General features: G+C 35.1%; 1 pseudogene; it reads left to right on the top strand.

Annotated features, from left to right (window-relative positions):
- The first annotated feature begins 8,440 nt into the window (after window positions 1-8,440).
- LOC139870271 (derlin-2.2-like) overlaps window positions 8,441-22,586 on the top strand; it is a 97,877-nt pseudogene continuing 83,731 nt past the window's right edge.

Here is a 22,586-nt window from a genome sequence, read left to right as displayed (position 1 = left end):
TATTTTACTACGTGTAATAACTTACTTTAATAATACATATCATATTATCTTTATGATATTAAATGAACCCTATAAATTTTATTACTTAATATATATAAAAGTATATTTTATTATATAAATTTAATATAAAATTTTATTTATTAATAAATAAATTATATTATTTACTCTAATAAATCTTTTAAAAATATTTAAAAATATAAAACAACGATATTTAAACTATATATTAATCATGTATAGATTTTTGGAAATTATTTTGAGTCAAATTTACTTTTGTTGACTTTTGCATATTAGTCTCGAGCATTAGGATTGTGGTACACTATGACTTGACCTAATTTGTTAGACAAATATTGACCAACACATAAATATATACAATTAATTTAGGTTCGTGAATCCGAGGCCAACCTTGCACTTTTTCAATGATGTTATATGTATTTTTACTACGAAATACAGTATGGTGAGTTTCATTTGCCTTTTTACCCTTTATATTTTTGGGACTGAGAATACATGCGCTTTTATAAATATTTGACAAAATAGACACAAGTAATTGAAACTACATTCTATGGTTGAATTATCGAAATTGAATATGCCCCTTTTTATTAAAGTCTGGTAATCTAAGAATTAGGGAACAGACACCCTAATTGACGCGAATCCTAAAGATAGACCTATTGGGCCTAACAAACCCCATCCAAAGTACCGGATGCTTTAGTACTTCGAAATTTATATCATGTCCGAAGGAGGATCCCGGAATGATAGGGGATATTCTTATATGTATCTAGTTAATGTCGGTTACCAGGTGTTCACCATATGAATGATTATTTTTGTCTCTATGCATGGGACGTATATTTATGAGAACTGGAAATGAAATTCTTGTGGTCTATTAAAATGATGGAAATAAATGATTATGATAAACTAATGAACTCACCAACCTTTTGGTTGACACTTTAAAGCATGTTTATTCTCAGGTGTTAAAGAAATCTTCCGCTGTGCATTTGCTCATTTTAAAGATATTACTTGGAGTCTTTCATAGCATATTTCGAAGAACGTTGCATTTGAGTCATTGAGTTCATCAAAGATTATTATTAAATCAATTTATAGTTGGATAGTGGATATTATGAAATGGTATGCATGCCTGTCAATTTTCGATGTAAAAAAGATTGTCTTTTAAAAACGAATGCAATGTTTGTAAAATGTATCATATAGAGGTCAAATACCTCGCAATGTAATCAACTATTGTGAATCGTTTATAATGTATATGAACGGGTCCTTTCACTCCCGCTGATTTTGTTAGTAATGTCTCTGGATGAAACATTTACCTTGCATTAACAAACTATGTTACTTTTGAAACAATGAATTTGTAATGACCATTGGGTCTCGTACTTATGTTAATTGCTTCTATTCGTAGAAGCCTACTATCGTTTGTAAAACTTTTGATGTTGGTTATGACGTCACCCTTTCTTATGAATGCAAACTTATTTTAAAACAGCATATAGTGTTTAACCTTATAATGATCCTGTTATTGATGATCCGTAGACGTTAATTTTGTACGGGACGTCACACCGAGACACTACATAAATCTTGTCCTACCTGGACAAGTGCGCGGGCTACCGGCACCACCTAGCCGGGCACAAAAAGCATTAACAAGCCGGGAATCATGTCATCACATAAAAAGACCTGCTGGACCATGGACGTCGGCTACAATCTTTATAAGACTATTCACAGACCGGCTATAATCTTGCCCGGTCATAATAGATATCGTGAAGAAACACTTGGAATAAACACAAGACAAAATTCTTGATTGATCAAGGCATTCAACCGTTATGACCTGGTCGGATACATCACACTCCCGGAACTACCACGACTTCCCGGTTCAGATATTCTGGCCCCGGTACAAGGATACCATCCCGGGACAAGCATGTTGTCCTTGAACAAGCACGTTGTCTCGAAGTAAGTGCACTGTCCCAGAACGAGTACTTGATCCCGAAACAAACATACAAACAAGCTGCACGCCACGTCAGCCCATGAATCTAGGAAAGTTTGTTAGGATCTGCTCGATTATTCCCATGAAAGGGACAGGTGCCACGTCAATCCTCGAGATTCGCAAAGTTTGTTACAACCATGAAAGGGACATGTGCCACGTCATCATTCCCTTATAACATCTATAAATACACAAACAAGATCATTCATTTGACAATACTGGATGAATTAACGTTACTCTACTCAAATTAACCACAGTAACCTCTGTCCAACTAATAATACAATTTCAGTAACGATTTCAGTCGCTATCGGCATTCATCTTCATTCTAAGATATTAACTTATTCGATTTCGATCGAATAAGGTTAATATCATCGATTGTTTTTACGCCCTTGAAATCCTGATTTCAAATCGGGGTTCGCACAATTATTGGAGTTAAAACATTCGATCCACTCTTTTCCGCAAATCAAGCACTCAAATCGAAATCTATTTCACCATTACAATTTTTGATGATACGTATAGTGATCAGTCTCAGAAAAGTACACTATCAACAACAATTTGGCCAGAATATTCCCGGCATAAATCATCACGGGCAAGTAACATCTTCTCAGCCCTACTTTTGTAAGCTGTTCAGAAGGTTACTTGCACACGCATCCGGGAAGAAGCGTACTGGACAAAGGCTAGCCGAGGCTCTACATAAACCTTGTCCTACCTGGAAAAGTGTGCGGGCTACCGGCACCACCTAGCCAGGCATAAAAAGCATTAAGAAGCCGGGAATCATGCCATCACATAAGAACGTCTGCTGGACCATGGACATTAGCTAAAATATTTATAAGACTATTCACAAACTGGCTACAATCTTGCCCGGTCATAACAGATACCGTGAAGAAACACTTGGAATAAACACAAGACAAAACCTTCTTGATTGATCAAAGCATTCATACATCACGACCTGGTCGGATACACCATACTCCCGGAACTACCCCGACTTCCCGGTTCAGATATTCTGGCCTCGGGACAAGCATGTTGTCCCGAAACAAGCACGCTGTCCCGAAGCAAGTGCACTGTCCCATAACAAGTACTTGATGTCGGAACAAACATACAAACAAGCTGCACGCTACGTCAGCCCATGAATCTAGGAAAGTTTGTTAAGATCTGCTCGATTATTCCTATGAAAGGGACAGGTGCCACATCAACCCTCGGAATTGGTAAAGTTTGTTACAACCATGAAAGGGACATGTGTCACGTCATCATTCCCTCATAACATCTATAAATACACAAACAAGATCATTCATTTGACAGTACTGGATGCATTAATGTTACGCTACTCAAATTAACCACAGTTGCGTCTCTCCAACTAATAATACAATTACAGTAACGATTCTGGTCACTATCGGAATTCATCTTCATTCTAAGATATTAACTTATTCGATTCCAATCGAATAAGGTTAATCCCATCGATGAGATCCAGATTTTAAATCAGGGTTACCACAATTATTGGAGTTAAAACATTCGATCCACTCTTTTCCAAAAATCAAGCACTCAAACCCAAAATCTATTTCACCATTACGATTTTGGTTTGATCAGATACAAATGATAAGTATAAAGTTTACATTATGATTCTACTAATTAAGTAGAATCTCTCTTGCTCATGATATCTAAGTAGTGTTGTAAAAAACCCGATTACTCTCCAATTAATCTTCGAATAATCATTTTTAAGAGCAATCCGTTCCGATTTCCAAAAATCCGTTTAATTAAACGGTTAATGTCAATTGATGGGTAAAAATTGAATTTAATAATCAAAGTCGGTCAAAGTAAAAAATGATTAACATTTTAACATGAATTTAAACTAGAACTTTATTGTATTTGAGCAAAATGAATAATTTTAGACAAGTATATGTAGAACTTTATTGTAGCATTAATCCTTTTAAAGTCCCGATCGATTAATCCCCGAATAGCGAATTTTACAACCCTGTCTCTAAGTATATGTAGATGAAGCTTAGGAGATCACTTAATGAATATTTGGAAATGTGTTTGCAAGAGGTGGTCTTCAACGAATTCAAAGATTGTTATTTATAGGAAACCAAAAAGCTGACAGAACCTTCGCAGCTCACCTCACGATCGACCGTGGTTCGACCACGCTCCTGCTGTACTGAAAATAAATCCGTTATAGAGCTGTTGTAATTTGCATTTTTTGGTCATTTTCCTTTATTTGATGTCTGTAAAAAGATGCCAAAACATCTTGACATCCTTGACTATCTACTCTTACTTTGGATGCATTCAATTAAGTAGACATGAGCTTGTAAAATAGGAAAGCATCTTCTCTTGAGATTTTTGTCATTGATTTCAAAACAAGCATGTGCAGATTTTTCATTTATTGACAAATAATATACTTCCAAGAATCATGTTACAAGTCTTCCATGCATATGTCAATATTTGAATGTAAGTATATTATCTCATTTGTCATTCACAACACTCCAAATGTATATAATTCAAATATAATGAAGACTTCTTGGAAATTATACTAATCACAAAATGATAATCATCTCTAGAGATGAAAACATTGGGTTTAGGGTGTTGTTGGGATTGAATTACCACATGTAGTAGTGATGGGTCGAGTCTTTTTGAGTCAAATACAATTTGGTTAAATGACACTTGTTTGTGTGTGGGTTGAAATTACCACCGGTAGTGGTAATTTAGTTATGTCCATTTGGGTGACTAAATGGGCGGGTTTTAGTGAGCAAGGTGGAAATCATTGGCTAAGGGTGTTGGTGTTAGATTCTCTTATATAGAATGGTTGCTTATGTATTTGTATGCTTATATTTATATAGGTGATTCTTGCTTGGATGCGGAGACGATGGTATTATATACATGGCGTGTGCTTGTGTTCCAAAGTGAGTGGAGTATTTATATGCGCCTGTATATAAGTTACTTGCTTGTATGTGAAGTGGCGAGTGACATCCGGGCACAAGCGCTCTTCGTTGGCCACATGATATGTGGCGAGTGACATCTAGGCGTATGGGTTCGCTCTTCATTCACCACTTGATGCAAGGTGGAGAGTTATATTAGTAAGGTTTCAACTCTTTTGTGACCACTTTTGCAATTTGATGTGTGGCGAGTGTTACTCACTCTTCAGCGACCACACGGTGCATTGGAATGTGGGAAGTGTCACATAACGGTTTCACTTTTCGGCGACCACATTCGTGTGTACGTGGTGGTGTCATCCGGAAAGTGCCATCGTTGGCCACGTACATGTGTGGATACTGTTATTTCATTTTATGACTAGCACTATTTGGCATGGTTAACCATAATTGTGTGTTTGTAATGTAGTATATTACATTGTGATTATATACGATTGTGATGCTAGCTTGTATGCGGATTTGTGTAAGTATGTGGAAGGAAGTAAGTTATGTATGTATGCATATAACTATTTCACTCACTAAGCATGTTGCTTACTCCCTCGTTGTTTACCTTTTTATAGGTACTCGTTAGATGTATTGGAGAATCCTAGTAGTTAGAATAGAATGCTAGGAGCTTGCTTGAGCTTGGTGGATTTAGCTCTTGGATAATTGGCTTCGGTTAGGGAATGGATAGTCCCCGGGATCATGCTCATGGTATCAGGTTGGAATGTCGAGTCTTAACCATTATGTTACGTATTTGGGTTGAAATTACTAACTCGGTTTTGTAACGGGTAACGGATGATGTAATTTGTGTAATATCTAAAACCGCATGTTATGATATTACGTTATAAGCTAAAATAGTACTTCGACTTGTGTAAGGGTATTTAGGGACTTTGACACATTGAACTGGGTCGAGTCTAAATTATTAAAAATGCAGCTCTATTTTACGTGTTACTGCGCGCCACACAGGTATTGCTGCGCCGCGCAATTGAACTGAGTCTGGTATCTGTTTTTGGAACTAAGCTTCAGCACTGAAAACCTTTTGTGGCGCGCGCCGCGCATGTATTTGGTGTGCCGCGCCAATGAACTGAACTGAGACTGTTTCAAGAAAAAAAACTTATTGTTTTTCGATAAATGGGTTTGGGGTCGTTTCAATTCAGGTTGACCCATGAGAGGAAACCCGATTAATACAGTGGCCATACTACAACACCTTCGTAGCCATTTGTGTTGGCAACAAGGAAGTAAAAAAAAACCCACAACCACAACCTCATCATAAACACATTCCTTACAGCTAACAAAAGCCCAAAGCCACACAAAAGCTAAAACAAAAAACCCGTAGTTATTTCAGACGGTTGCCAAAACCAAAAGTCATACATAGGCTAACAAAAGCCACTGCATTAAAATCCAAATTGCAATCAAACCTTTAGGCTAACCTGAACAGGAAAATCAGACAACGGCCAACACTGAACACCTATTCAAGAATAGAAATACATGACAACTAAATAGACCAAGAACCACAAACTGCACGAATAATAAACAACCCGATAAGTTAAAATTAAAAACCAAAAACAACCATGTTATATGTTATATACATATTACATTCTAAACAAAAAGGTGCAAAAGAAAAAACCTATAGCGATTAGGTCAGATGGAAACTTAATAGGCACAGGGATACATGCTTCAGCGATAAGCACCAAAAATCCTAGAAGCAGATGTGCACTTTGATTTTACGGTAGTAGCTTATTGCAACTGCAACAATTGAGCACTTATTGAAACTAAATCCGGCGACAATGATTGTTGGGATCAATTTTTAGCGCTGCATTGGTGTGTTTAAGGTTCAATGTCTTAGTCTTTCTGAAGTGTATATTTGGTAACTCTGAACGAAACTCCTAATTTTGTTAGAAGCTCCCTTTTTTTTTCCTTAAATTTAGGGGTATTTAGGTACATTAAGAAAGTTTTTTGATTTATTAGCTAATAATGAAAAAGGATGAATATGAACCATTGGATTAAGGGGTAGGTTAATTTTATTTTTTATTTTTTTATTTTTTTATTTTTTTTTAGCAAAAAACTTGAATTGAAATTAAAATCGAATTTTCACGAAAAAGCGAAAATTCATGCAAGTACAAAAAGAACTCATAATTGGGCTTACAAAATTAACTTACCCATTTGACTTCAACTCAATAGACTACACAAACCATAAAACCATAAGAACATTACTATGGCAATTGTACTACAAGGAATAAGAGGGTGCATCACAGAATCATCTTATCCATAACAACTCTTTATCTTCTTGACAGTATCAAACCAATATTTGGAAACTACCGCATGATTTCCATTCACTAAACCAATAAACTACCTTTGTCTTAACTCTTATCACTATATAATCCCATCCCGTATGGTTCATTGAACTCCACCTCAATCCTAGTTAATCGAAATGTCCAAAAACATAGCCCGGCCAATACACCTTCAAGCCTTTTCCGCCTAAAAAGAACAAAATTGTCGCACTAATCTACCGACACATATTGGCAACTCCCAACACATATTCCACCACTCGAGCAATGTCGTCCAAATTATTTACGACCATGAACAATTGTGAGAACAGAAGGACAATCTATTCAATGTTTATCAACCACCAACCACACTTATTATCCATCTCAAATCTCAATCGATACGTTCAATATAAAACCATTAAGACTATCATTGTTTCATAGCTTTAAAAAGGTTTTGAAATATTTATCAGCTAATAATTATTCTTTTTAAGATATACGGGAGATAATAATAATTACTCCCTCCGTCCCAATTTAATAGTCCACGGACAAAAAACACACAGTTTAAGAAAAAGTGACTGTCACATGTACTTTTTTTCTACTTTTAAGTTTTACCCATTACCTTTTACCTATACTTTTGTCTTACTTAAATAAAGTAAGGGTATATAAGTACTTTAGCCAATTATTTTTTTCCATTTATGAAAATGAACTATTAATTTAGGGCAGACGAAAAAGGAAAGATGGACTATTAATTTGGGACGGATGAAAAAGGAAAGGTGGACTATTAATATATGAAGGATAGAGTATAATTTTGAGGTAAAGATTGTTTGACCTTACTATATAAAAGACAAAAATATAGAATAAAAAGTAAGTATAAAATTTAAAATTTTGAATAAAGTAATATATTTGTGAGAAGTTATTTATATTTTGTTTTGTAAGATAATAAAATGGGAGTTGATTCTCACACACCATTTTTTGATTCATACACTTTTATTTCATAAGTTGGTGTATAATTAAGGAAGTTGAACTTATATTATTATTATAATTATAATTAACGGTATAATAAGTAATTAGGTATCTGGATCAAAAATGATGTGTAAGTATAACTCCAAATTTGACTGTATACATATAAACATACTCCGTAATGCTTATGGGCCATAGGAGAGTGGGGAAGAGAGGGAGATAGTAATTCATGATACATATATATATACATCAAATCATTGATTGCAGGGATTACTAACTTGTTGAAGCTAGTGTTTTTTTCTTTAAATTATTGAAGAAAGGAAATTAGGGTTAAGAAAATGGCGCAAGCTTTTGAAGATTGGTATAAACAAATGCCAGTAATCACTTGTTCGTATCTTACAGCTGCGGTTGTTACCACAAATGGTTGTTCTCTCGAGGTATATCTGCTTAATTTTCGTTTTTAGTGTAATATCATTTTAATTATTTGTAGAAAGAAAAGGGTTGCATGATTGTTAATGGGTTAAAAGGGTTAGATCGATTTCTTTATTATGTAGTGGATTGTGGGATAAAAGATTTATTGCATTTCTTCAATTTGATTATATATATATTGTATTCTGTACATTGTTTAAAAATCAATCAACATTTTAGGGTTTCTAGTAAAGATCACTTTCCTGAAATGAAGGGTTTGTGTGCTTCATTGTTTAATGAATGGATATTATCAAGCAAGTTTTCATTTACCGGTTGATAAAAAAACAGAAGCTAGAATACACGTTGAACCTGATTATCGTATTGTGCAGATCTTTTCGCCGTATAACTTGTACTTGAATCCCCTACTTGTAGTTAAGCAATATCAAATATGGCGGCTAGTCACCAACTTCCTTTATTTCTGAAAGATGGGTAAGTGTTATTACTCGTATCTGTAAATAAGTTGGGTTGATGTTGTTACAGGACCAATGATTATAAGTTATGTTCTTTCTGTTGGAAATATGCTCTCGGGTTGGTTACGGTTCAACCGTGATTTGACCGTGGTACATATATTCCGAAGGTATGCCCATGACATTAAATAATATAAAGTCCATTTATCCTATCCGGTCACACACAAAGGCCAATCGTAAATTGTTTGATATACCTTCTAATTGGAAATTAATTTATTGAAAATTTGTTAATGGTTTAATAAATTAAATAAGTGTGAGATTTATATAATTAATTAGTTAAATTGTTAACTAATAATTAATTAAAGGTTTTAATAAACACTCAACTTGACAAAGTGGTTTTGTGGTTTTGCCTTTTACAAAACTAAAGTACGCATGCACTGTGTAGAATGGAAGTAGTACAGTGTGTTTTCCCTTTTAATATTTCAAGACATGCAACTTGAAAAGGGTGAAAGCAGTCAAATATTTTCCTTTTAATTAAAAAGGACATGCTACTCAGTCAAGGCTAAGCTTATCTCTGCAAAAACACTCCCAATCTTTTTCTCTCTTGAAAATAACCGTAAACCTCTTGATAAAAAAAAAATGGCTATTGGTGATTTTAAAGGGATAACATAAGGAACCTACTCTAATTATTTCTCTATTCATCCTTTTGACCAAAATGACTTCCTAAAACTTGATAAGTCATTTTACGGGTGCTAAAAGGGAAGAAAAAGTTTTAGTGAATTAGAGAATTAGAAGGTGTATATCAAAGAAAGGTTGGAACTTTGGGTGTCTACCGTTTAGAGGAACTCTTCTTCGGGTTCTCCGCAACAATCATCAAGAAAGACTACAAAAGTTGTAATCTAACCTCATCTTGTTCGTTTATTCAATTTTGTTTGCTAAAAGTTTTTTACATGGGTCCTTGGGAGAGTATGATTTTGTAAATTTTAAAATGCTTCCGCTAGCTTTGTGTTTGTATCATACTCCAACAAGTGGTATCCGAGCCATCTTGTACAAGTTTTAGCAAACTTTTTCTTGTGATATTTAATTTTGATGGGTGTGTTGTGCATGATTTTTGGAGATGATTATGCATAACAAACATGCAAAACACATATCACGATTTATCTTTTATGTTTCCTAAATACTAACTTGAATCTTGGAATTTGGCAAAATGTAAAATGGGTTAAACTCATTATTTTCATTTAAGAAATTTTTTTAGCTTGGACAGTCCATCTTTGATGGACTGTTTCGAAGCTTTAAACTCCATATTTTCGTATGAGGCCAATTGCATTTGAAAGCTAACTGAAAGAACTTAAATTTGATAAAACAAATTCATCGAAAACGGATTATAAATGAGTAAGATATGACCATTTAAAGTTGATGTATGAATCTGCCAAAAATAATTCCGAAAATTAAAAATTGTAACTTGCATGTTGACTATTAAAGATTCAATGTTTAGGAAAATAAAGTACATGAATTCATTTCATGTTTCACATGAAATGAGAAAATTAAAATTATTAATTTTAGACTTTATGCTTTGGTAAAGTGTATAAATCTCCAACATGTTTTGATTCACTTAATATGTTTATTTGGATGGTTTTGGCATGAAAATCATACTTACAAAATATGAAGTGGGTTTACATGCATACATAAGTAATGTAAACAAGGATTGATTATTTTGTATACCATTAAGTGTTGTTTAAATCAATCCTTATCGAAACATGTTTCATGAAAATGGATATTTGGCACTCCATTTGTTTTGTATGTGATTGTTGTATGAAATCGGTAGTATTTGCCTCAATAAGACCCTTGTGTGGATTTTGGTTGTATGATTTAATTTATTATTTATTCGGGATGAATGTAATAATTTATTAAATGGCTTGCATGTCGTGTTTACTATTTATTCGGGATGAATGTAATAATTTATTAAACGACTTGCATGTCGTCTTTCTATTTATATTGTATTTGTAATAGTATAGGAAATAGAATAGTTTTTTTTTTATTTTGTAAGATAATGCAACCAAGAATGGAATCAAGAAGACGATGTTCACAAGGCGGACCATCCGAGCTTATAATGGAGATGGCGGTTTTAGTGGGAGCCAATTCTCACACAAGGTTATGTCCCTAGTTGACCATGTTTTTCCGTGTGTTGGCTCACCGGAAAAACGCATAAGACTCGAGGCATACTACCGATAATTGTGTGTCATGATTATTATTTTGTTCTTATTTGTCTATGCCATGCTAGCTAGAAAATTAGTATAGAAACAAAAGACAATAATCACTTAAAATGATTTGGTTAAAATTTGTTTAACAAACGCAACACGCAATACATAATTAGTAAATGTTTTAAAATGGAGTAAACTACTTTTGCTAAAAGAAAACAAAAACCCATTTTAAATGTAAAATTTACGCTACCCATGAGTAGTACACACATCCGAACCTTCTACCTGTTAGAGTTCGCGATACCCGAGAGTCTTGGGCCGGACTTTAATTGGTTGTTGGGAAGGGTGAGGTGAATTTCGCGATACCCGAGAGTCTTGGGCCGGATTTCACGTGTATCTATCATGGACGGTTTACAATCTGAAATCGTGGTTCGCGGCAAACCCGCCACGAGGAAGGATTAGCATCGAAGGGATTAAACATGCCTAGTGAAATAATTGATTATCACTAAATCCCGCAGAACCTAAGAATTCATAATGGATGAAATTGGTAATATAGTTACCTACCTAAATAGCTTATGATTAGCGATCCGCGGCAAACCCGTCGTTACCATAAGTGAAATATGGATCTTAGCCTTGTTAATTATAATTGTTTGAATATTGAACACACTTGGGTAATTATCTTAACAAGGATTAAACATATCAAACTAACTAATACAACTTACTTTAAAAAAATATGACAGATGTCTGCAACAAACACAAATCCTACTCCGTCATCAAACACTAATTTCTGCCTTAAAGGTGAAATGTCCCGTTCTTATTGATTAAAAACGTTCCATATTAATTGATTTCGTTGCGAGGTTTTGACCTCTATATGAGACGTTTTTCAAAGACTGCATTCATTTTAAAACAAACCATAACCTTTATTTCATCAATAAAGGTTTAAAAAGCTTTACGTAGATTATCAAATAATGATAATCTAAAATATCCTGTTTACACACGACCATTACATAATGGTTTACAATACAAATATGTTACAACAAAATAAGTTTCTTGAATGCAGTTTTTACACAATATCATACAAGCATGGACTCCAAATCTCGTCCTTATTTAAGTATGCGACAGCGGAAGCTCTTAATAATCACCTGAGAATAAACATGCTTAAAACGTCAACAAAATGTTGGTGAGTTATAGGTTTAACCTATATATATCAAATCATAATAATAGACCACAAGATTTCATATTTCAATACACATCCCCTACATAGAGATAAAAATCATTCATATGGTGAACACCTGGTAACCGACATTAACAAGATGCATATATAAGAATATCCCCATCATTCCGGGACACCCTTCGGATATGATATAAATTTCGAAGTACTAAAGCATCCGGTACTTTGGATGGGGTTTGTTAGGCCCAATAGATCTATCTTTAGGATTCGCGTCAATTAGGGTGTCTGTTCCCTAATTCATAGATTACCAGACTTAATAAAAAGGGGCATATTCGATTTCGATAATTCAACCATAGAATGTAGTTTCACGTACTTGTGTCTATTTTGTAAATCATTTATAAAACCTGCATGTATTCTCATCCCAAAAATATTAGATTTTAAAAGTGGGACTATAACTCACTTTCACAGATTTTTACTTCGTCGGGAAGTAAGACTTGGCCACTGGTTGATTCACGAACCTATAACAATATATACATATATATCAAAGTATGTTCAAAATATATTTACAACACTTTTAATATATTTTGATGTTTTAAGTTTATTAAGTCAGCTGTCCTCGTTAGTAACCTACAACTAGTTGTCCACAGTTAGATGTACAGAAATAAATCGATAAATATTATCTTGAATCAATCCACGACCCAGTGTATACGTATCTCAGTATTGATCACAACTCAAACTATATATATTTTGGAATCAACCTCAACCCTGTATAGCTAACTCCAACATTCACATATAGAGTGTCTATGGTTGTTCCGAAATATATATAGATGTGTCGACATGATAGGTCGAAACATTGTATACGTGTCTATGGTATCTCAAGATTACATAATATATAATACAAGTTGATTAAGTTATGGTTGGAATAGATTTGTTACCAATTTTCACGTAGCTAAAATGAGAAAAATTATCCAATCTTGTTTTACCCATAACTTCTTCATTTTAAATCCGTTTTGAGTGAATCAAATTGCTATGGTTTCATATTGAACTCTATTTTATGAATTTAAACAAAAAAAAGTATAGGTTTCTAGTCGGAAAAATAAGTTACAAGTCGTTTTTGTAAAGGTAGTCATTTCAGTCGAAAGAACGACGTCTAGATGACCATTTTAGAAAACATACTTCCACTTTGAGTTTAACCATAATTTTTGGATATAGTTTCATGTTCATAATAAAAATCATTTTCTCAGAATAACAACTTTTAAATCAAAGTTTATCATAGTTTTTAATTAACTAACCCAAAACAGCCCGCGGTGTTACTACGACGGCGTAAATCCGGTTTTACGGTGTTTTTCGTGTTTCCAGGTTTTAAATCATTAAGTTAGCATATCATATAGATATAGAACATGTGTTTAGTTGATTTTAAAAGTCAAGTTAGAAGGATTAACTTTTGTTTGCGAACAAGTTTAGAATTAACTAAACTATGTTCTAGTGATTACAAGTTTAAACCTTCGAATAAGATAGCTTTATATGTATGAATCGAATGATGTTATGAACATCATTACTACCTTAAGTTCCTTGGATGAACCTACTGGAAAAGAGAAAAATGGATCTAGCTTCAATGGATCCTTGGATGGCTCAAAGTTCTTGAAGCAAAATCATGACACGAAAACAAGTTCAAGTAAGATCATCACTTGAAATAAGATTGTTATAGTTATAGAAATTGAACCAAAGTTTGAATATGATTATTACCTTGTATTAGAATGATAACCTACTGTAAGAAACAAAGATTTCTTGAGGTTGGATGATCACCTTACAAGATTGGAAGTGAGCTAGCAAACTTGAAAGTATTCTTGATTTTATGAAACTAGAACTTTTGGAATTTATGAAGAACACTTAGAACTTGAAGATAGAACTTGAGAGAGTTCAATTAGATGAAGAAAATTGAAGAATGAAAGTGTTTGTAGGTGTTTTTGGTCGTTGGTGTATGGATTAGATATAAAGGATATGTAATTTTGTTTTCATGTAAATAAGTCATGAATGATTACTCATATTTTTGTAATCTTATGAGATATTTCATGCTAGTTGCCAAATGATGGTTCCCACATGTGTTAGGTGACTCACATGGGCTGCTAAGAGCTGATCATTGGAGTGTATATACCAATAGTACATACATCTAAAAGCTGTGTATTGTACGAGTACGAATACGGGTGCATACGAGTAGAATTGTTGATGAAACTGAACGAGAATGTAATTGTAAGCATTTTTGTTAAGTAGAAGTATTTTGATAAGTGTATTGAAGTCTTTCAAAAGTGTATAAATACATATTAAAACACTACATGTATATACATTTTAACTGAGTCGTTAAGTCATCGTTAGTCGTTACATGTAAGTGTTGTTTTGAAACCTTTAGGTTAACGATCTTGTTAAATGTTGTTAACCCAATGTTTATAATAACAAAAGAGATTTTAAATTATTATATTATCATTATATTATGATATATAATATATCTTAGTATGATGTATATACAGTTAAATGTCGTTACAACGATAATCGTTACATATATGTCTCGTTTCGAAATCATTAAGTTAGTAGTCTTATTTTTACATATGTATTTCATTGTTAATACACTTAATAATATATTTACTTATCATTTAACATAATTAACCAAGTGTATCAATATCTTAATATGATTCATATGTACCTAGTAAGACATTGTTATAACGATAATCGTTATATATATATCATTTTCGGGTTTCTTAAATTAATAGTCTCATTTTTATGTATATAGCTCATTGTTAAAATACCTAATGAGATACATACTTATAATAAAAACATGTTAACTATATATATAACCATATATATGTCATCGTATAGTTTTTACAAGTTTTAACGTTCGTGAATCACCGGTCAACTTGGGTGGTCAATTGTCTATATGAAACATATTTCAATTAATCAAGTCTTAACAAGTTTGATTGCTTAACATGTTGGAAACATTTAATCATGTAAACATCAATCTCAATTAATATATATAAACATGGAAAAGTTCGGGTCACTACAGTACCTACCCGTTAAATAAATTTCGTCCCGAAATTTTAAGCTGTTGAAGGTGTTGACGAATCTTCTGGAAATAGATGCGGGTATTTCTTCTTCATCTGATCTTCACGCTCCCAGGTGAACTCGGGTCCTCTACGAGCATTCCATCGAACCTTAACAATTGGTATCTTGTTTTGCTTAAGTCTTTTAACCTCACGATCCATTATTTCGACGGGTTCTTCGATGAATTGAAGTTTTTCGTTGATTTGGATTTCAACTAATGGAATAGTGAGATCTTCTTTAGCAAAACATTTCTTCAAATTCGAGACGTGGAAAGTGTTATGTACAGCCGCGAGTTGTTGAGGTAACTCAAGTCGGTAAGCTACTGGTCCGACACGATCAATAATCTTGAATGGTCCAATATACCTTGGATTTAATTTCCCTCATTTACCAAATCGAACAACGCCTTTCCAAGGTGCAACTTTAAGCATGACCATCTCTCCAATTTCAAATTCTATATCTTTTCTTTTAATGTCAGCGTAGCTCTTTTGTCGACTTTGGGCGGTTTTCAACCGTTGTTGAATTTGGATGATCTTCTCGGTAGTTTCTTGTATAATCTCCGGACCCGTAATCTGTCTATCCCCCACCTCACTCCAACAAATCGGAGACCTGCACTTTCTACCATAAAGTGCTTCAAACGGCGCCATCTCAATGCTTGAATGGTAGCTGTTGTTGTAGGAAAATTCTGCTAACGGTAGATGTCGATCCCAACTGTTTCCGAAATCAATAACACATGCTCGTAGCATGTCTTCAAGCGTTTGTATCGTCCTTTCGCTCTGCCCATCAGTTTGTGGATGATAGGTGGTACTCATGTCTAGACGAGTTCCTAATGCTTGCTGTAATGTCTGCCAGAATCTTGAAATAAATCTGCCATCCCTATCAGAGATAATAGAGATTGGTATTCCATGTCTGGAGACAACTTCCTTCAAATACAGTCGTGCTAACTTCTCCATCTTGTCATCTTCTCTTATTGGTAGGAAGTGTGCCGATTTGGTGAGACGATCAACTATTACCCAAATAGTATCAAAATCACTTGCAGTCCTTGGCAATTTAGTGATGAAATCCATGGTAATGTTTTCCCATTTCCATTCCGGGATTTCGGGTTGTTGAAGTAGACCTGATGGTTTTTGATGCTCAGCTTTGACCTTAGAACACGTCAAACATTCTCCTACATATTTAGCAACATCGGCTTTCATACCCGGCCACCAAAAATGTTTCTTGAGATCCTTGTACATCTTCCCCGTTCCAGGATGTATTGAGTATCTGGTTTTATGAGCTTCTCTAAGTACCATTTCTCTCATATCTCCAAATTTTGGTACCCAAATCCTTTCAGCCCTGTACCGGGTTCCGTCTTCCCGAATATTAAGATGCTTCTCTGATCCTTTGGGTATTTCATCCTTTAAATTTCCCTCTTTTAAAACTCCTTGTTGCGCCTCCTTTATTTGAGTAGTAAGGTTATTATGAATCATTATATTCATAGATTTTACTCGAATGGGTTCTCTATCCTTCCTGCTCAAGGCATCGGCTACCACATTTGCCTTCCCCGGGTGGTAACGAATCTCAAAATCGTAATCATTCAATAATTCAATCCACCTACGCTGCCTCATATTCAGTTGTTTCTGATTAAATATGTGTTGAAGACTTTTGTGGTCGGTATATATAATACTTTTGACCCCATATAAGTAGTGCCTCCAAGTGTTTAATGCAAAAACAACCGCGCCTAATTCCAAATCATGCGTCGTATAATTTTGTTCGTGAATCTTCAATTGTCTAGACGCATAAGCAATCACCTTCGTTCGTTGCATTAATACACAACCGAGACCTTGCTTTGATGCGTCACAATAAATCACAAAATCATCATTCCCTTCAGGCAATGACAATATAGGTGCCGTAGTTAGCTTTTTCTTCAATAACTGAAACGCTTTCTCTTGTTCATCATTCCATTCAAATTTCTTCCCTTTATGCGTTAATGCAGTCAAGGGTTTTGCTATTCTGGAAAAGTCTTGGATGAACCTTCTGTAGTAACCAGCTAGTCCTAAAAACTGGCGTATGTGTTTCGGAGTTTTCGGGGTTTCCCACTTTTCAACAGTTTCTATCTTTGCCGGATCCACCTTAATACCTTCTTTGTTCACTATGTGACCGAGGAATTGAACTTCTTCCAACCAAAATGCACACTTTGAAAACTTAGCGTACAATTCTTCCTTCCTCAATACTTCTAACACCTTTCTCAAATGTTCACCGTGTTCTTGGTCATTCTTTGAGTAAATAAGTATGTCATCAATGAAAACAATGACAAACTTGTCAAGGTATGGTCCACACACTCGGTTCATAAGGTCCATGAACACAGCTGGTGCATTAGTTAAACCAAACGGCATGACCATAAACTCGTAATGACCGTAACGTGTTCTGAAAGCAGTCTTTGGAATATCATCTTCTTTCACCCGCATTTGATGATACCCGGAACGTAAGTCAATCTTTGAATAAACAGACGAGCCTTGTAGTTGATCAAATAAGTCGTCGATTCTCGGTAGTGGGTAGCGGTTCTTGATGGTAAGTTTGTTCAACTCTCGGTAGTCGATACACAACCTGAATGTACCATCTTTCTTCTTGACAAACAAAACAGGAGCTCCCCACGGTGATGTGCTTGGTCGAATGAAACCACGCTCTAAAAGTTCTTGTAATTGGCTTTGCAGTTCTTTCATCTCGCTGGGTGCGAGTCTGTAAGGAGCACGAGCTATTGGTGCAGCTCCTGGTACAAGATCTATTTGAAATTCAACGGATCGATGTGGGGGTAATCCCGGTAATTCTTTCGGAAATACATCGGGAAATTCTTTTGCAATGGGAACATCATTGATGCTCTTTTCTTCAGTTTGTACTTTCTCGACGTGTGCTAGAACAGCATAGCAACCTTTTCTTATTAGTTTTTGTGCCTTCAAATTACTAATAAGATGTAGCTTCGTGTTGCCCTTTTCTCCGTACACCATTAAGGGTTTTCCTTTTTCTCGTATAATGCGAATTGCATTTTTGTAACAAACGATCTCTGCTTTTACTTCTTTCAACCAGTCCATACCGATTATCACATCAAAACTCCCTAACTCTACTGGTATCAAATCAATCTTAAATGTTTCGCTAACCAGTTTAATTTCTCGATTCCGACATATATTATCTGCTGAAATTAATTTACCATTTGCTAATTCGAGTAAAAATTTACTATCCAAAGGCATCAATGGACAACTTAATTTAGCACAAAAATCTCTACTCATATAGCTTCTATCCGCACCCGAATCAAATAAAACGTAAGCAGATTTATTGTCAATAAGAAACGTACCCGTAACAAGCTCCGGGTCTTCCTGTGCCTCTGCCGCATTAATATTGAAAACTCTTCCGCGGCCTTGTCCATTCGTGTTCTCCTGGTTCGGGCAATTTCTAATAATGTGGCCCGGTTTTCCACATTTATAACAAACTACATTGGCATAACTTGCTCCGACACTACTTGCTCCGCCATTACTCGTTCCGACACCATTTGTTCCTTTCGTTCTATTAACCCCTGGTCCATAGACCTCACACTTCGCCGCGCTATGACCATTTCTTTTACACTTGTTGCAAAATTTGGTGCAGAACCCCGAGTGATTCTTTTCACACCTTTGGCATAGCTGCTTCTGATTGTTGTTGTTGTTGCGGTTATTATTGTTGTTGGGATGATTGTTGTAGTTGCTGTTGTTGTTGCTGTTGTTGTTGTTGGGCCGTTTGTTGTAGTTGCGATTGATGTTGCGATTGTTGGGATAATTGTTGCGATTATTGTTGTAATTGCTGTTATTGTTGTATTGGTGATTCTTATCACCGTTTTCCTCCCACTTTCTTTTGACTTGCTTCACATTGGCCTCTTCAGCAGTCTGTTCTTTAATTCTTTCTTCAATCTGGTTCACTAGTTTGTGAGCCATTCTACATGCCTGTTGTATGGAGGCGGGCTCGTGTGAACTTATATCTTCTTGGATTCTTTCCGGTAATCCTTTCACAAACGCGTCGATCTTCTCTTCCTCATCTTCGAATGCTCCCGGACACAATAGGCACAATTCTGTGAATCGTCTTTCGTACGTGGTAATATCAAATCCTTGGGTTCGTAACCCTCTAAGTTCTGTCTTGAGCTTATTGACCTCGGTTCTGGGACGGTACTTCTCGTTCATCAAGTGCTTGAATGCTGACCACGGTAGTGCGTACGCATCATCTTGTCCCACTTGCTCTAGATAGGTATTCCACCATGTTAACGCAGAACCTGTGAAGGTATGCGTAGCGTACTTCACTTTGTCCTCTTCAGTACACTTACTTATGGCAAACACCGATTCAACCTTCTCGGTCCACCGTTTCAATCCGATCGGTCCTTCGGTTCCATCAAATTCCAAAGGTTTGCAGGCAGTGAATTCTTTGTAGGTGCATCCTACACGATTTCCTGTACTACTAGATCCAAGGTTATTGTTAGTATGTAGCGCAGCCTGTACTGCGGCTATGTTTGAAGCTAGAAAAGTACGGAATTCCTCTTCATTCATATTCACGGTGTGTCGAGTAGTCGGTGCCATTTCCTTCAAAATAGTTAAATGGAACAAGTTAATCATACAGAATATTAAGAGTAGTTAATAGTATTTCGTAGCATAATATGAACTCATTTATAAAAGCTTTTTCTTCATATTAGCGTTTTATAAGTTTAAATTCGGGTAGTACCTACCCGTTAAGTTCATACTTAGTAGCTAATATACAATTCAACTACTACAATTCTATATGAAAAACTGATTATAATAATATTTCGCGTTCAAACTTTTATACAATATTTTACAAACTTACAATACCGCTTATTTTACATAAAGCAAGAAATATAGCACACAATAACTTTGATACAAGATAGTTGTGAAGACAATTCTAGCTAGTACACAAGTCGTTCAGCAAAGGCAATAAATACACGTAATTCATACGTCCAGAAACAAGTCATGCATTCTGGTTTTACTAGGACTACTTCCCATCCTTGGTCTTGTGCAACATAACCGTTATGGCCGTTGATAAGACAGCGTGTTGTAACGTCATCAAAGGGACGAGGGTTACGTAATGTCCAACAGTCCCGTAATAATCTAAAAACCTCATTTCTTACCCCAATTACCGACTCCGTCACTTGTGGAAACGTTTTGTTTAATAGTTGTAGCCCGATGTTCTTGTTCTCACTTTGGTGAGAAGCGAACATTACTAATCCGTAAGCATAACATGCTTCTTTATGTTGCATGTTAGCCGCTTTTTCTAAATCACGAAGTCCAATATTCGGATATATTGAGTCAAAATAATTTCTTAACCCGTTGCGTAAAATAGCATTTGGGTTCCCCGCAATATATGCGTCAAAGTAAACACATCGTAACTTATGGGTTTCCCAATGTGATATCCCCCATCTTTCAAACGAAAGTCTCTTATAAACCAAGACATTCTTGGAACGTTCTTCGAATGTCTTACAAACTGATCTCGCCTTAAATAGTTGTGCCGAAGAATTCTGGCCGACTCTAGACAAGATTTCATCAATCATGTCTCCGGGTAGGTCTCTTAAAATATTGGGTTGTCTATCCATTTTGTATTTTTAAACTGTAAAATAGACAAGAGTTAGATTCATAAAAAAAAATACTTATTAATACAAGCAATTTTTACATATATCATAAAGCATAAGAACACTATATTCCATATATTACACCACACGAATACAACTATCTTATTCCGACTCGCTCGTTTCTTCTTCTTCGGTTTTGGTTCGTTTTGCCAAGTTTCTAGGGATATATGATGTTCCCCTAATACGAACCGTCGTTGTCCACATTGGTTTAGAAAAACCTGGTGGTTTAGAGGTTCTCGGGTCATTGTTACAACTTAAGGACTTCGGGGGTTGACGATACATATAAAGTTCATCGGGGTTGGAATTAGATTTCTCTATTTTTATGCCCTTTCCCTTATTATTTTCTTTTGCCTTTTTAAATTCAGTTGGGGTAATTTCTATAACATCATCGGAATTCTCGTCGGAATCCGATTCATCGGAGAATTGGTAATCCTCCCAATATTTTGCTTCCTTGGCGGAAACACCATTGACCATAATTAACTTTGGTCGGTTGGTTGAGGATTTTCTTTTACTTAACCGTTTTATTATTTCCCCCACCGGTTCCGATTCTTCTTCCGGTTCCGATTCTTCTTCCGGTTCCGACTCTTCTTCCGGTTCCGACTCTTCTTCCGGTTCCTCTTCGGGAACTTGTGAATCAGTCCACAAATTATTCCAATTTACATTTGACTCTTCATTATTATTAGGTGAGTCAATGGGACTTGTTCTAGAGGTAGACATCTATCACATAATATCAAACACGTTAAGAGATTAATATATCACATAATATTCATATGTTAAAAATATATAGTTTCCAACAAAAATGTTAAGCAATCATTTTTAAAGAAAACACGGTCGAAGTCCAGACTCACTAATGCATCCTAACAAACTCGATAAGACACACTAATGCAAATTTTCTGGTTCTCTAAGACCAACGCTCTGATACCAACTGAAATGTCCCGTTCTTATTGATTAAAAACGTTCCATATTAATTGATTTCGTTGCGAGGTTTTGACCTCTATATGAGACGTTTTTCAAAGACTGCATTCATTTTAAAACAAACCATAACCTTTATTTCATCAATAAAGGTTTAAAAAGCTTTACGTAGATTATCAAATAATGATAATCTAAAATATCCTGTTTACACACGACCATTACATAATGGTTTACAATACAAATATGTTACAACAAAATAAGTTTCTTGAATGCAGTTTTTACACAATATCATACAAGCATGGACTCCAAATCTCGTCCTTATTTAAGTATGCGACAGCGGAAGCTCTTAATAATCACCTGAGAATAAACATGCTTAAAACGTCAACAAAATGTTGGTGAGTTATAGGTTTAACCTATATATATCAAATCATAATAATAGACCACAAGATTTCATATTTCAATACACATCCCCTACATAGAGATAAAAATCATTCATATGGTGAACACCTGGTAACCGACATTAACAAGATGCATATATAAGAATATCCCCATCATTCCGGGACACCCTTCGGATATGATATAAATTTCGAAGTACTAAAGCAT

Source organism: Rutidosis leptorrhynchoides, chromosome 1 (genome assembly GCF_046630445.1).
Source record: "Rutidosis leptorrhynchoides isolate AG116_Rl617_1_P2 chromosome 1, CSIRO_AGI_Rlap_v1, whole genome shotgun sequence".
Taxonomy (NCBI): Eukaryota; Viridiplantae; Streptophyta; class Magnoliopsida; order Asterales; family Asteraceae; genus Rutidosis; species Rutidosis leptorrhynchoides.
The sequence above is the reverse complement of the archived record's forward strand: the minus strand, read 5'-3'. Positions and strand labels throughout refer to the sequence as shown.